This window comes from Adiantum capillus-veneris, chromosome 19 (genome assembly GCF_014529385.1).
Source record: "Adiantum capillus-veneris isolate H3 chromosome 19, ASM1452938v2, whole genome shotgun sequence".
Taxonomy (NCBI): Eukaryota; Viridiplantae; Streptophyta; class Polypodiopsida; order Polypodiales; family Pteridaceae; genus Adiantum; species Adiantum capillus-veneris.
Window position 1 is genome coordinate 59,389,433 of NC_140949.1, and position 14,801 is coordinate 59,404,233.

General features: G+C 42.9%; 1 pseudogene; it reads left to right on the forward strand.

Moving 5' to 3' along the window:
* The first annotated feature begins 7,253 nt into the window (after positions 1–7,253).
* On the forward strand, positions 7,254–10,319 carry LOC147434091 (uncharacterized; annotated as a pseudogene).
* Positions 10,320–14,801: the final 4,482 nt, after the last annotated feature.

Genomic DNA, 14,801 nt, shown 5'->3' on the forward strand with positions numbered 1-14,801 from the left:
AAATCACATTCAATATATATACCCGGGTTAACAAAATTATACCAGTTACTTAGTGGTGACCATCCATTGTAGCATGAGTTTGTGATCGGTGTTGCCTCAACCAACGAATCTACACCAATGAGATGTGCTTCCTAAATCGGTCAATCTACAATAATGTTTCCTGAACCGATGAATCTGAATTAAATATTATTTAAAATAGTGAATTTGTAGTTTGTTTTGTGTGTTTCTTAAATCGGTGAATATGCACTCATGTTGCTTCAATCAACGGGTCTGCACGTACAACTTGTGTTGCCTAAATCGGCAAATCTACACCAAGGTGAGTATTTAGACGATGCCTAAATCGGTGAATTTGTGTGTATGTGAGCAATAGACTAGACGAGGCATAAAAATTACAAAACATGTACTTGGTATCAAATTAGAACAGGTTGGAATACTGAAGTGTATATCAAATGTTGACGATCGTCCCAAATCAACTGAACTCATGCTATAGCTCAATATTAAATGATATCATTAGAAATTCCATTTAGTACAAGTGTAAGCCACAATGTAAGAAATGATTGAAGGATATAGTGCATCTGAAAAGCATGTACCATTGGGTACATGGAGAGAGATACGAGTAGGAGAGAGCTGACAGTATCAAACTTGTACTAAAGTAAAGTTAACAATTTCAAAAAGTGTTAATTTTGTATCAATAATCGACCATGAAATAAAACAATGTGCCATCATGTTTAAGGTAAAACATTACATGGGACAATCAAGCTATGGTAAAAAAAAGAATAGCAATATGACATAATGTCTAGAAAGGTTTTAAAAAAACTCAAAATTATTACACGTTGGTGATTTTTATGATTGTCTAAAGTCAAAGGATCATAAACACTTGCCAACATATCTTTTGAAGACAGGGAAGAGTTTCAAATCACTAGAATGAAATTATGAATCTTGTTAATACAAAGTGCAGATGATAATGAAAGTTATTAAAGTTAGTGATCACCCAAATTAGCCATCCAATATTTTGATTATTTTTCTCACTAGTAAGTTCTTATATTGTTAGGCAAGGCCGTGCTTATTAATGCGTACATAAATAAATTCGTTGAATATGTACTGTAGAAGGACAAATTTCAAATGCTTTATCAACAACTGTTTATATTTTAGCAGCTCTAAGAGAAAACGTGTCATAATAATCAATATCTAATTCTCCTAAATGATTTTCTCATATTAAACTGATCATTTAATGTGGGGAAGGCCAGGGGAGAAAAAGCTAGAATATTGGTTAAGCTAGCAGACCGACCACAGTAGGGATCCAAAGGAGGGAAAATAGGGATCCAAAGGGGGGGGCATCTGCAAAAGAGCCATGTGCAACAATGGGCTAAAAAGACCCTAAGGTTCAGCCCATTAAGACTTCCAAAATGCTAAGGTTCCAAAATTCAAAGGTTGTGTCCAAAGGTCAACCCTAGGGAAAATTGGATGCTTTGTGTGTGCCCTAAAAGTCTTTGCACATCCCTACATGGGAGGGGGCGAGCTCTAAAGGTAGGGGATGAGAGAGAAAGCCACACACACACACACAGGCTCCCTTTACACAAAGGGAATGAGGGACACATGTCAGCTCCCTAGGCCAGATGCCCACAAGGTGTGCCCAATTTCTATTGGATGACCCTTGAAGTGGACCAATGAGAATTAAGCTAGAGTAAATCTAGTTTAATTAATTTAAAAACATTCAATAAAAGAAACCAATGAGAATTAAGTCTCCTAGAAGACTATTGGGCAGTCTCCCAAGGGGTCCAATGAGCATTAAGGAGCCCCATGGCTTGCCTGATTCCTATTGGCCAGGAGGCAAAGGGGTCCAATGAGAGTTTAGTTTAATTATTTAATTACCTAAAGCTCTCACAAAAGGGGAAAGGGGGACACATGTCAAAAGGCTATCACTTATGCTGCTTAATTGTAATTGGCTTGACTTGGGGAGGGCCAATGAGGCTTCAGCAAGAGCAATTAGCAAGAGAGCTCGCCCAAGAGAGAGAGGGGGCTGATTTTTGCAAGGCATTATCACACACACACTCACACAAGCTCATGTGTGAAGAAAGAGAAGACTATCTCTTCCCAAGCTTTAATGGAGAACTCATCACCTACTCCAAGCTTGTGAGATAGAAGCCTACATCAACACTCTCTTGGCATGTGGATGCAAATCCAACCAAGAGCCAAGCTTCAATGCATGCTCATCTCCTCTACCAAGCTAATTACTAAGCTAAGCTATGCTACATATGAGTGATTATGTGAGGAGATGTACATCTTTCTCGTAAGATACTCCTTCTTCCTCTCAATCTACTCTCATACCCTGCTAGCTCTCACCATCTTCGAAGGTGTGTGAGGTCTTGGGTCTGAGAACGGGGATAATTCAAGTTGTGTTTGTTAAGTGTTTTGCTTAGTGCATGAAGTATCCATCTTCATTGCACTAGCTAGTCTTGAAGGAACACAAAGAATTGTATTGTACAATGTCTCTCTTGATGGGAGAAACCATAATACAAAGCCTTTTGGAGGGGGGACCGGCTCCATGAAAATCCGGTCCTCAACTGTTGTCAATAGCTTAATTTCTCTCTCTTTTGAAAGTATTGTCGATGCTATCTAACTTGGTGTTATGCTTTTTGTTGCTCTCTCCACCCAAGCACTCTTGTAATTCTCATTAGGAATCTATTCTAATGAAATGCCCACTATGTTCATGCTAATTTCCGCTACTCATAAGTTATTAGGCCATTAAATGTTACAAAATGATACTAAATTTGAAGTATTTCAAGAGAATTTATAGATATATAGTGCCATGTCACTTAGAAAATAGGTGGTTTGCTTATTTATCGTCTACCACAATACTACAGAAGCTTTGCACTCAACTACTCAGTAAAAACAATCAGCCCCATGATGCTATCATTCAGTTCAATCTGGATATCTAGATTAAATAACTACGAAAAAGAAAATTATGTTTGAGCACAAAAATAAAGCATTCTCTACTTCCAAAAATTTCGATTTCCCAAGCCAAATAGGAAGAAAATGCTCACAAAGCCATCCTTGATTGTGCCTTTTGTGATGATCTTCTCTTGAATGGGAGGGTGTCCATGGTTAGGGAGATTTGTGTTTAGTGATTGATTACAAATTAGTATGTGAGAGTGAGTGTGAGCGCTATCAATGAGTTGGTATCAATGATATGTGTGCTAGTTGCAATTATAAACTACTTTGGTGGCTATCAAACAGGTGATTTGATCCAGAATACACAGAAATTATATATTTTTTTCTATGTTAGCCATCTTCAGATCATTATTAGTCTACACTCGATGTAGATGAGGCTTTGTGCTCTAAGTTGAGTATTCTAGCTTGTAGTTCAATGCCAAGGGAACTATGGTCATGTGATAAGACCGTTTGCCTAAAGTCTTGCTACAATTGCTACAGCGGGCTTGACAATTGTGTGGTGGTCTCATGGGGGTTTCCACATGATATCCAAGAGGGCTCCTAGTGGGGGAATTGCATACCATGTAGATATCTACACGATGAAAGCTATGGTATCTCTTTAGTGATGAGCATCCCATGGCCTCTATAAAGCATGTGGTCTTCAATAGGAAAATTACTCGTCCATGTAGAGAGTGGATGAATGAAGTGTTACCCAGAATCAGATCTTTCAAAACTTTAATCACAATAAGAACACCTCAAACATACAATGAATTTACAATTGGTATAGATTCTCAATATTGCACATCATCAAGTTTTCCCTTTACTCGTGATGATAATGGCTACTCGAAATACTGGTGTCTATCCTGGTAGTTAGCATGCTTTCCGCACCTTCGATCGCAATCCTTGTGGCAACAATTCCTTCCATATTCATCCGTGCTATCATGATCCCTTTGTCTTTTGTGGCTTTGCTCACATTGATTGTCATGATCGCATCTGCCAATAGCTATACTTATATGGTGAACTTCTTCAGGCAAACAAGGTACTCTGGTAAAGTTATGAGAGCGAACAAGAGGATCCCCTCGTCTGATTATCCTCAAGTTTGGCCTGCTCTTCTAGGTGCTTGGCGAAAAATGTGAATGTGCAATAGGGGATGCGAATGCGAATGTTCAGGTGGATGCAATGTTGCATCGCCTAAGTTAATGGGAAATGTTTATTCGATTCCTTGTATCTAGGGGTGCCAGGCGGTGTGCAACCAAGAGGGGAGCATCCTATGGGGGGAAAGTTTTAATGCATGAATGAGGGACTGAGGACAGTGAGTGCGGTCCCCCTAGCAGCTCAAGATGTTGGATGACTTCTCATATCCAAACTCCTAAGATCGAGCCAGGGCAACTGCATTAAAATGTTGATGGAAGCTGTATATGATGGCGCACGACAGTTGCAGCGAGATATATATATATCAGTTGCAATAGAGGGTGGTTTGTGGCGGCCATCGAGGGGGAGAGATGAGGGATGTTACATGTATGAGAAAAGGTGGAGAGGGTGAAAAAGTGGGGCTAGGAAAAAAAATGTGGGCTATGTCATGCATGGTGACTGCAAAAAGAGAATTGGTTGGTTGGACAACGAACGAGAGCATTATGAAAAATATGAAGCCTCTAGGGGCCCTTTGGGATTAAGGTTAATTAGAGGCCAGCCAATGAGAAGAGGGTGGTGGACACACTCTATGCCCTCAAAAATGTAGGGGGACAAAGTAGTCTTACACTTCTTAAATGGGCTCTTACCTAGTGAGAAGGTGGGGTGGGGGGGGGGGGGGGGGGGGGGGGGGAGGGGCGGGGGGCATATGGAACCTCCAACTTCCCTCCTTTTTGATCCGGTTATGAAAAAATCCCAAAAATTTGAAATTTTTCAAAATTTTCAAAACTCAAATTTCATCTTCTTAAAACCCCCCTAAAACTATTTTATGGTCAAAAAAGCATTTTTTGACCTCAAAAAGTCAAAACGTGCACCCAAAAACCCTAAAATTCAAATTTTTAAAAAAACTTTTGGAAAATATTTTTTTGCTATCCAGAGCTCCCCCAAAAGTAGTTCTTAGGCAAAAAGTGATTTTCTCTCTCTAGAACCCCTTTTCTAACCCCTCCTTGGTTGGAACCATCACACTCATCCTCTACTCCAACACTCTCTCTCTCTCTCTACACCATCTCCATTGCTGCAGCAAAGAAGCTCCTCTCTCCTCTCCTACCACCTTCCATTGCCACACCAAGCAAGGGTTATCCACCTTCTCCTCCCATTGCCACAAGGGTTAACCACCTTCTCATATCACTTTATCCCACCTACATTGTAGCAACAAGCAAGGTCCTTCTCCTCCTCCTAGTTTTCTTTGCTCAACCATGGCCAACTCTACTTCGCAAAGGCAGCCAAAGGATGAGGTCACAACACTTGCATGCCACAACACTAGAGGTGTAGATGATGAGTGGGTGCCACAAGAGTTCACCAAAGGTGCTTGGGTATACATGCAACCATCTGCTATTGGTCCTCATCGTGTGCGGAATCGTGCAAACTTGGATCTTCATTGGAAAGGAAAGCTCCTTGGCTTCAAGAACCGCAAAGACAAGGGGATCGTAGCCATTGTGCAACATGTTTTCTCAATGTCAACCATGCATTTGCAACAACCACCTCGATTTCCAACACATTGTAAGTACATGTTTTGAGAATACAAAGCTAGGTGTGAAATCACAGTGTAATGTTATTATGGATTCATACTTAAGATTTGTCATGCATTTATAGTCATATTTCCATCCACGTTGGTGGAGGAACAGCCACTACATAGTCTCTCCGGCACATTCAATGCTATACATGCGGATATTGGAGCAATAATGTTCCCACATCTTTGCCCAACCAAACTGGTTCAAAGAAGGATTTTCTTCTATTCTCACTCCTATATTGTCCCTACTTCTACACAAGCGTTTGGAACGCTTGAACCCATCAAAGTAACTTCCTTATTAAGTATGGAGTGGCCGGTGCCAGATTTGTGGTCGGTATCATCTTTCAAGCAAAAGATGATAATGGATGTCCAAAACTCTTTGAAATACTCTAAAGCTTCTAGGTTTGTGGGCTTGAGTTGGTGTTTGCCTATTCATTGTTTTGTGCACATTTTTAAAGAGTTTGGATTTGTGGAGACTACCACAATACTTGTATGTAAAGAGGCGCATTACGAGGAATTAGAAAGGCTTTTAGAAGAGGACTGGGGTTTTGTGGAGGGCATGCACAACGGGGACAGGTACCGTTGTAAGGTTGGAGCTTCAGGTATTGGAATGTGCTATTTGAAATCCCGCACCTCCTTGTACATACGATTTCACTATGATCGTTGGATGTGCAAGCTTGGAGTGTGGACTCCCTTACAGAGTGTAGATGGCGCTATTGCAAGCTTTGACATTGCAGTGAAGATGCCCAACGATGCTTTGGAGGCAGTCCAAGTGAACAAGCATTGGACTCTTAGTAATGTTCGAGAACATTTGGTTATTATGGGTTTTGAGGCCCTTCAACAAGCACAATTTCGTTTACAAGGTCACAAGGTGAGAATCCTTCCATTTTCAATACATCATGGTTTGTCGATCATTGGATGCTTATAGTAATGAATGTCTGTAGATTGGGAAGAGAATGGAAGACAAATTGAAGGTCAAGGAGGAATGGGGGATGGATGGAACTATGCTATTAATCTTATAACTTTGTAACTCTTGCAATTTTCAAACTGATCCCCGCTGTATTCAACATGATTTGCTTCGGCAAATCATGCCTTTGAATATAATTTTTTGCATTGGGATGAGAAATCATTTTTTGATGAAAGTGCCTTTTTACTTCGTTAGCGTAGGAGGCCAAAACGCAATTCTAGCTCCACGTTAACCCACGTGGCTGCTGTCTTCACTATTTTTACTTCGTTAGCATGTAGCGGGATTTAACTAACGAAGTAAACATCTACGCAGCCTCCCTGCGCCCAACACTTGTGGCGACTCCCTCATGGCTTGGCGTTTCCTCTTCTGTAGTGCCCAAAGGTCTGGCTTGGCTTAGACTCCCCAGGCCCGTACTCCCCTTTCTGCTTTTGGTAGCTCTGCAAAGTAGTCCTCCTATGTTCTTCACTGGCGGCTTCTCACCTCCCTTTCTCAGGATCAGCCCGACACACTCTTCCTTTATCTCCAGTAGCATCTTGCGGCTTTCACTGCCCTCCCTTCTGGTCATCCACTCGGCCATGCTTGCCACACATGATGTCTCAGCCTCCCTCTTTTCCCCCTACTCTAGCGACCCCCCTTCTCTGCTTCCTCCCTGCACAGATGCCCGCACCTTCTTATTGCAGTGCTCTTTCAACTCAAGCCGTTGCCCCCTTGGCCCTCTTTTTATCTGTGCAGGTAATGGCTCCAGAGTGAGCCTCTCAACTGACTCTCTCCCTGGCCTTCGAGCTCCTCCCCTCTGTAATATAACGCTAACGGCTCCCTCCTTTCCAACGCTCTCCCTCATATTGCTCATGTCGACCCATTATTCATGCATGCCTTGCCGGCCCTGCTCGCACCACTTGTTGCTTTCCCCTCCATGCAAGCCGTGAAGTAGCGACTGTACCGCCCTTCCTGCTCACAGTTGACTCCAGCAACGTTTTCCTTTTTGATGCATTTATGTATTCGACCTTAACTCCAGCTCTTTAAAAAAAAAAACTTGCTTGACTCCGCTTCCCACGCCGCCAATTGCCTTCGCCTGTCGACCTTCTTTACCCGAGAAAAGAACTTCTCTTTTGTCTCCTTTCTCTCCTCTACACAATGTCCGCCAAAACCCAAGGCAAACGAAACATTGCCATGCACAACATCATCCCAACCAAGGTATTCCTAAGCACAATATGTTCTACCAGAGCTCGTCGCAATCAAGGCAATTCAAGTGATGAAATTTTGGATATAAAGCACCACATTAAGCATATATATGGACCAAAGCTTTGCTTAACACAATATGTTCCTTTGATAGTCCCCATCAAGCCAGTAATATCCTCGCTTGCCCATGTCATCGGCTTCGTCAAGCTGCTTTCCTTCAAGACACAAGCATAAATAAAGCATCTAGAGAAGGTCCTTTCCATCGCATATCATTATAATAGTATGTAGCTCTTCTATCATGGCTAAACCTAGTATATCAATTGAAGCATTGTCAGGCTGTCAATTTGGCCGAAATATTGACTAAAGCAGTGCCATTCTCCATACTTGGCCCGCATACCAACAAAGGCAATGATGAGCATATCAATTTTTCCCCGCTCTTCAAATTGACGTGGCCTACATCCTTTGGCCCTATTTCCTACCCTGGAAGAAGAGCAACATGACAACCCCCCCCCCCCCCCCTTTGAACCTGCTCGACATGTGCCAATTGTTATGTGTACTTGCAAGCTTACACATATAGCCACCTAATCACTGCCCCTCTATAGGTATGCTCTAAAAAATTCTTTGAACCTGCGTCTTTGTAAGTATATATCCATCTCAAATAAAGAAAATGGAACGAATGAAGCATACGTCTCATGTACGTAATATGGTCCCTATGGCGTGGCACATAGACATACCCTTACCCCAAGTCAGAGAGATCATCTGGCCCTCCTGGATCAAATGCAAAAATAAGAAACATGTCAAGTATTGGAGCTTCATAAAACACTGCCAACATTTGTTGCTGCAAAAGTCTATGATGTGTGTACACGTTGTAAACTTCACACAAAATAATATCATAGCTTGGTCCCAATAACATGCATCCGTATGGAATCTGGTTCCAAAACTTTTTGGATCCACTTGATTCAAACTTTATACTGAGCATATGCCACTTGTAACCTTTGCAAGGTAGGAAAATTTGCCCGAATTAAGAGAAAGATCCCAAAACCTATTGGTGATTGGTAATTAAGACAATCTGACCTTTAGCATTCATACAAGAGCAGCTACTCCCTTTTTCTGGTAACCATCAACTCCCTGACATAATCAATGAAAAGAAAAATGCAATAAAAAATCCATATTGTGCATACCCCTTGAAGAAGATAGCAAGCATTTGGTTATCTTGCCACCTTGGTTGACAACCTGGCATACCATCTGCACCCTCTGTAACCACATAGTTAGCATGAACCTTTTCACAATTTGTACTTATATTAGAGATATTCTTGATTAGAATTCCAACTTGGTTAGCTTCTACCTGTGAATCTGCATCTGCATCCACAACACACTCCATTAAACAGGCAGAGCCATGAAAATATGCATCATCTACCACTAAGAGATTTCTTTAAAGATGGAATATAAAATATAATTGAGAAAAGCTGTTGTTGGCATGGTAGTGTTGCTTCTGTGAGCTAAGAGCTCGAGGGTTCATGGGCGACGCTACTGTAAAGGAGCCACTAAGGTTTGCATGAAGGAAGCCGCTAGTTGCATGGAATGCTCTTATCTTAGTGGGGTACCCTCAACATGAAGGTGATGAGGATACATTCAATTGTTTCTATAGGATGCGAGCTCAGAGTGTCCCTCCAAATGTTGTCAGGGGCTGTTGGAAAAAGATGTAGTGCTTGGCACAGTCTTGGTCGATATGTACGCCAAATGTGGTGCGCTTGAGAAAGCACAAAGAGTCCTTGAGGAGATTCTTATCTAGAATGTCGCCTCTTCAAATGCATTGATTGCGGGATGTGCACAACGAGAATAGAGCCAAAAAGCTCTAGACTATTTCCAACGAATGCAAAATGTAGTGCCATCACGATAGCATGAGAATTTTTTGATGGGTATCCTCTCTAGGCTGTCATCTCACTCTAGAAGCATTGCAAGCAAAGCAACATACCCAAAAGCGTGATATCCACTTGCCATGTGCATCCATCTCAAGCTTTGACAACTCGATAGTGGCGATGGCAAATGCCAGTTCATGTTGGATTCAAAAAGAGCACGCTGGGGTCTTCTCCTCTCCTTAACCAATGGACTCATTTACGCAAGTGCTAGAGTTGCAAAGAAACTTACACCAGGGAGTTGCAAGGAAACTTACAGCAGGGAAAAAAAGAAATATGATGAGGGAGAGGAGGGAGAGCAGCTTCACTTTGAGGGCAGTGACAAACTTTACTTAGTTGAAGGACGGAAGCACGGTCAGGACTTTGCTTTCTCCTCAGTGGGTTGGAGAATCCGATGCTAGACGATGGTGTGCCGGTTGGGCTGCAGACTTGCACATCAACCACTGGATTTTCCTCGCTCTAAGGGGCTGTCTTCCCGCCATCCCCAATCGGAATGAGGCACAAGCGTGCTGCGTGTGCGCTTCTACCACGGTGACAAGCCGTTGCGCATTGTACATTAATTTTCTTGGTCAAAATTGAGCATCTTATAACTATTGGTCACACACAGGATTATGTCAACTTAAGATGATAGGATCTGTGGAATACAAAGCACAATATCTCTCTCTCTCTCAAGCTTCTCTCTTCTGGGTTCTTGTTTTCTCCTACCCTTGGGCTCACTTCAATCCAATACAAATGCGGCTAATGAAGCACTCTAGTTTTTTTTTTAATGTCTTAAAAAAAGGGTCCATTATAAAAGGGGGGCCACCTAACTCATTCACTATTTTCACTTTTGCAACTCTTGAGCTCCTCCACTCTCTATCTACACCCCAGGCTAGACATGGATGCTTCCACAGCCTCTGCATCTGCAACCACATCCACCCCTTTGTGACGCTTCATCCTCTTCCTCGAGGACACTAAATACAAAGGTAAGTTGGACCTCCACACCTTTTTTACTCGTCTCCCTGACCTTGACGCCGCAGTTGCCCTTCACATGGATGCATTTGCTGAGATTTTTGCGTTCATGGAGGAGCACATCATAAAATATGATGTATCTATCCCCCCACATGTAGGGATCTGGGTGCCTTGCGATCTTTTGCGCTATATACACAAAGGTGATCGCCCATTCTCCAAGCGGTTGCAACGATTCCAAGAAATTGCAACCGATGCAGGCCATTACTTGGACGAGCAAGCCCCAGGGGTGTCAGCGCTCAAGAAGCGCAAGTTGGGGGTGGAGTACCTTTCTCGACTCGCAACATTTATCTTCTTGGTGAGCGAGGAACCTGATTTGGAGGAGCTTCGCTTACCACACCTTCAGGTTGGGTCCTTTATCAAGGACACCAAGGAGCAGAGGCTATCCCCATGAACCCTGCAAGCGGAAGGAAAGGCACATCGGCTTGAGTACCCTAGGGGTCTTGAGGAAGTGGTTGAGAAATCCATAGTTGCGGCTGGCCCTAGCGACACTCCAGTGCCACTACCACTGACGGATGTGGCTATCCCACAGGTACAAATCAGCCGCTTCTCCTCAGTGTTAGTGGATGGGGAGGAGTATGTGTTCCTGCATGATTTGGAGAAAGCATTTGGCCTGCGCATGGATGAATGCTTGAGCGTGCTATGCAACAGCACCAAATGTCCCTTAGACAATACGCTAGATGCCCTAGAAAGCAAGCTCTTGCCAGATGGGGACTCTGTTGCTGACACTATTGCAGTTGTATGTGCGGAGGTCCTAGTAGCAGAGCAGTTGCACGTGGCTGATGAAGAATTCCAAGCCACGCAAGCCAAGGTTGAGGCTGCTAGGATGCCTATGCCATTATGCAACCTCCCATCTGATGATCCAAAGGTCGTATCTGTGGTGCATGGGAGCATTGACTTGGATGCAAAGGGCAACAGGGAGGAGGACGACAAGGAGCAGGAGGTAAAATGTATCCTAATTTTCATGTTACTATTTTATCCTTCATTGTCTTTTTTCTCAACCTTCATCGGTTTATGATAGGATGTCGTGGAGGTTGATGATTTTGCTGCAAGGACTGGTGGCAAGCAGACGGGCTTTGGACCTCAAGCTTCCCTTGTGCATTACCTAGGACAACTCCCCCCTGGCGATGTGGCCATTATCCATAATGAATTTACTCCCCAAGCCCATTTTATGACTTAGTCGTTAAAAGCTTTGAGCAAGTTTTTGTGTTTGAGCACCATTGCTCAAACTGCGCATCAAGTGTTCCTAGTGCGTAGATCCCTTGTATGCACAGCGTTTGGCACTGGCTTTCGTGGTAAAGTGCTTGCCCAGATAGGGATACATGCTTCCATTGGCTCAATTGACCCAAAGGCCATAGCGCAGTCCCTCTTGACTGGGGAGTTGCCTTACGTGCAAAATAGGCGCCAGGAAATGGTCAAAAAAATTATGAACTCCTTAGATACATGATGTAAAATCATCGTTTGGGAAGTAATTAAAAATATTTGAAATTGTCTCTCTATCTTGCAAATTATTTTAAATGTGATTTGTCAATCTTGAAAATTGTTTCAATTGGTGATATGAAAATTGTTTTGATTGGTGACTTTGTAATTTCAAGTTCTGTATGTAATTTCAGTCAATTTCAATAAATTTAGGTATTTTATGTTCCCTAGGGGGTAGATAAGCCTACCAAGGGCCAAAAAAAGCCTGGCCACAAGGGCGCGCAAATGGCCCATCCATCAGTTTTGGATGGGCCATTTGTGCGCCCTTGTGGCCAGGCTTTATTTTGCCCCTGGTAGGCTTATCTACCCCCTAGGATACTTACAAAGCACAAATTTATTGAAGTGAATTGGTTTTGCATCATTAATTTAGATGCACCCTTTTTATGGAAATTCCAGCATATGTTCACACTCAAGGACACTAGAAAAGGTGAAATCAATTATGAAATGAAGTTTCCAGCACACTATCACCTGCTTTAGCTCTACCTAGTACACCCCTGCACCAAAAAGTCCAATTACATTGGACATTTGAAAAATCCAAATTAATGATGCATAGACACTTGGCTTCACAATATGTTTTTTTTTTTTGATATCCTATAGGGAATTCAAAGCTTGAAATGGCCAAAAAAGGGTGTCCACAAGGATCCATGTAAAATAATGTTGCAAAACCAATAGGTTTTAGTAAATTTGTGCTTTTTAAGTACCCTTGGGGGTAGATAAGCCTACAAGGGGCAAAAAAAAGCCTGGCCACAAGGGTGCGCAAATGGCCCATCCAAAACTGATGGATGGGCCATTTGCGTGCCCTTGTGGCCAAGCTTTTTTTTGCCCCTTGTAGGCTTATCTATCCCCAAGGGTACTTAAAAAGCACAAATTTACTGAAATTGACTGAAATTACATACATAACTTGAAATTACAAAGTCATTTCATTACAAAGATAATAAACACAGTAGACACAACTGTTGATCATATTGTCATTGGAAAGTCAAATCATTACAAAGATAAGGGTGTGCAATACAAAAAGAGGGATAACTTCGGCTAATGCTCGAAGTCTCATCGCAATCGACGTGCAAGCTACATATCTTTTGGCTGTATTGTCACTCGCTTTCAATGAATTTCGCATAGGTTGGTATCTTCCAACACCAAAATGATGTGGGCCTCTGCAGCTTCTTGAATAGCCTCTAGCGCTATTGCTTGCATTCTATACTGATTCCATAGCTTTGAAGCACCTCCTTCATAGTGCAAGCAAAGGGGGCACGTCGAATCAAAAGCTCCGTCGTCTTCTGGTAGTGGTGGATTTCTGCAAATACCCTTGCTATTTTTCAGCGCCACTGCGGTTGTCTTGGGGGCACTTGCACATTTGCTGGCGGGCGGCGTTTAGGCTTCTTGAAAAACTTAGACTTGCGCCTGTTTACATGCTTAGGGGCTGGTTCTGCAGCATCTTCTGATTCTTCCTCTTCCCTTGGCTGCCGATCTTGTCATGTGGGGAGAGCTCCCTGACCTCAAGGCAATGTCTTCCCCCCAACGGCCACCCGGTGTGTGCGCGGTATTTTATCTCGTAGCCATGGTGGCTCACTCTCTGATTCAGTGTTTGTATGGACCACCCGAGTCCTGGATGGTCCTGCTTGTGATTGGTGGCGGGACGGCTGCTCCCTATCGGACTCTGTTGTTTGCTGGCCCTCTTCTTCTCTCCAGCGTTGGGCACATTGCTTCATTCTCCTTCTAGGTGTTATATCTTGAGGAGGTGGAGATTCAACAGTCCTTGATGACTCTCATGCTCTACCACCATGCCCACTACCAGATGAGTTCCTGGAACGGCTAGGCATTCGTGGCCGTTTTCTTGTGCCTTTAAGCCATGACGGCTTCTCACATCCTTGGAGGGTGTTTTTGTTGGCAGGCAGATGCTCTTTCGCGGTTTGTTTGGTGCGCGCCATTTCGTTGGTAAGAGCTTACCTGTTCTTAAGAAATGAGTGGTTTATGAGAGCATGCAATATTTATAAGGGCCCATTTAAAAAGGGCCCTGTTCACACTAATTTTTTTAAAAAAGTATTATTTTTTAAATAAACATGTCGCTAAGAGTTGGACCCTGCGTTCAGGTTTGGTGACTCGCGTAGTATCCACTTTGATCCTTGTCGCACTCTGCATCGTCGTGCAGCATGCTTGGTGGGACCTTGCGACGTTTGCCACTTGTTGCTATGCTCTTGACGACTCCATTTTCGCACTTCAATAGCAATCTTGGATTGTCGCGCACGCTCCATTGTGAGCTTACGAGCAAATGTTGTGCGAAAAAACCAGTTGAACACCTCCTCCAAATAATTGGATTGCACCATTCCACCACCATGTCGAGTATTTTTGAAGTACACTCCCCTTGCTCGATAATGGGACTTCTCCATGCCTTGAGTGCTAAAAATTTCAAGCGATCCATACTTGTGCATAAAAAATGCACCATGCGCAAACAAGATATGTTGTTCACATGAGTAAACGATCCACATTATTAAATAAAAACAATCCCTTGTAATGAATACACCATGTAAAATGACTTACCATGTAATGTGTGATGTTATTTTCACCCCAAGAAAGGGTGAAGACCTTGGTAAAATCCGCCAAGGCTTCTTGAAATGACTGGCGT